Below are 2270 nucleotides of genomic sequence, written 5' to 3'. Positions count from 1 at the left end.
GTCTGATGATGCTTGTACACCTCAGTCCTCCAATAGTCCACATTCTCACTCTCAACTCCTCACACGCACCACAAATTGAAGTGAGCTCCTTTTAAAACCCAGGTGCCCTGATTAGCCTGCCTTAATTGATTCTAGCAGCTTCTTGATTAGAACACCTGTCTGTCTTAATTGTCTCCAGAAGGTTCCTGATTGTTTTGGAACCTTCCCTGTTACCTTATCCAGGGAAAAGGGACCTACTTAACCTGCTCTCCTGCTGCTGCCCTCTGGCCTGGACTTTCCTTACTTTTTGCCCCTGCTTTCGGCTCTCACTCCCCCCCCCCCCGCGACCGGGCCCGACGCTTCCCCCCTTTCTTTTCTTTTGTGTTTTTTTTTTTTTTCTTTCTCTGCTGTTGCTAGAGTGCTGGCCGGCTGTTAGCCCCCGCCCGCCCGCCCGCCCTCGGCTGGTGCTGCTGCTGCTCCAGCTGAAACCCCTCCCCCCAAGAGAGGGGGGGCCTGCCGGCCCGCTTCCCCAGAGGGGGACAGTGGAAGGACCCAGACCCAGCTGCTTGCTGTTTGTCTGCGGACCTGTCTCCAGTCAAGAGGATTCTTATCACTTGCTCCGGCATTTCTGGAATGCAAAAAAGAAAGCCCGGAACAGACAGAGAAAAAGCCGTCCACCGGAAGAACACAGCACGGGGAATCTACAAATCACTGTGGAGGGGGCCTAAGACTGAGTAACTTTCGAACTGTGCTCTTGTGTGGGGGGAGGCCTTGACTGTATCTTAACTGTGTTTGTAGGGACACAGGGGGTGTGGCACAGAGCTGCCCCCTGATCCATCTGTGTCCTCCCAACCCCCACACTACGATCTTCACACACCCCCCACTCCACCATCTTTACTGGCTGTCCAACATCTGCTTCTGGACTCAGCTGCTCGCCCTGATTCCACTGCGTGGGCCAGAAGTACCAGCCAGCCAAACAGGACTCTCTGTACAAGCGTACGGTGGTTTATGTGCCCCGCCCCCTGAATTGTCCACCCCACAGCTTGTCCCTTTCTACCTGACCCCAATTCCTGTTAATCACCTGCCACCGCTCCCTGCTGGGGCATCAGCAATGGAGGGCACCGGGATGACCTCCGCCACTGCAATGCCCATTGCCTCCCCAGACTCTAGGGAAGTCCCCGCAGCTGGTGGGAAAGGCCAGGGCAAGAAGAAGGGGAAGGGCCCTGCTAAAACCACCAGGCCCTCCATGTCAGGGGCCACCCCCACTGTTGCAACCCCACCACCAACCACTGCATCCTCCCCTGCTACCCCCTCCACCAGCTCTGCAGATGTCCCTCCCTCAGCCCCCAGAACATATGCCCGGGCAGCGGCAGCCACCTCGCCTGTCGCCTTGTCATCTCTCCCGCCCACCACCTCCGCCACCATCAGTAGCGGCCGGGGCCTCTTTCCCACCATGACAAGGAAGCACAGTGTCCGATGCCTCCTGGTGCCCGCCTCGCCCCACGTGGAGACCTACGTGCGGGCGCTGGTGAGGATGGTGGGGCCCTCAGCAGTTGTGGCGGCCTCCAAAATGTACAGGAAGGTCGTTTTCTTCTTAGCATTGGAGGCTGCCACTGAGGAAGCGGTGGAGAGGGCCTGGCGGTGGGTGGGGGGTTTGTTTGTCCCCCTAGAGCCGCTAGAGGACCTGGGCGTCCGCCTGGTCCTGACCTCTCTCCCTCCTTTTCTCCCCAGTGCTGCCCTGCTATCCACCCTTTCCACCCTGGGGAAACCTGTTTCTGTTATCAGCCCTCTCCCATTGGGCTGCAAGGACTTCACCCTCAGTCACATTTTTTCCTTCCGCCGGCAAGTGCAACTTTTACTGCCGTCGTCGGCGTGTGACGGAGTGGCGCTCGAAGGGTTCTTCCTAGTCTCCCACCAGGAGGCCTGTTACTGGGTGTACTTTTCCACAGGGGAAGCCCAGTGCTACCTCTGCCAGGCATCGGGGCATGTCGGGGGGGACTGCCCCTTAGCCTGACAAGGAGGGGCACCTGGGATCCCCGAGACCTGGCAGGACATCGGCCCCGTCATTGCCAACGCCCCTGGCCGCCCAGTACCCGAACCCGCCCCCCCTCCTCTTCGGACCACCGCTACTCCCGCTCAGGCCCAAAGGGCACCTCCCCTACAATGCCCAGACGAGTGGGAGAGCCCCGCCCTCGCTGCTGACAATCTAGCAGGGCCTATGGAGGAGGGTGTGGCAGAGATACCACCAGGCATGGGAGAGAGCCTGCCCCAGGGAGAATCCTCCCTCCCTT

The sequence above is a fragment of the Eretmochelys imbricata genome, chromosome 1 (genome assembly GCF_965152235.1).
Source record: "Eretmochelys imbricata isolate rEreImb1 chromosome 1, rEreImb1.hap1, whole genome shotgun sequence".
In the NCBI taxonomy this organism is placed as follows: domain Eukaryota; kingdom Metazoa; phylum Chordata; order Testudines; family Cheloniidae; genus Eretmochelys; species Eretmochelys imbricata.
This window is presented reverse-complemented; position numbering follows the sequence as displayed.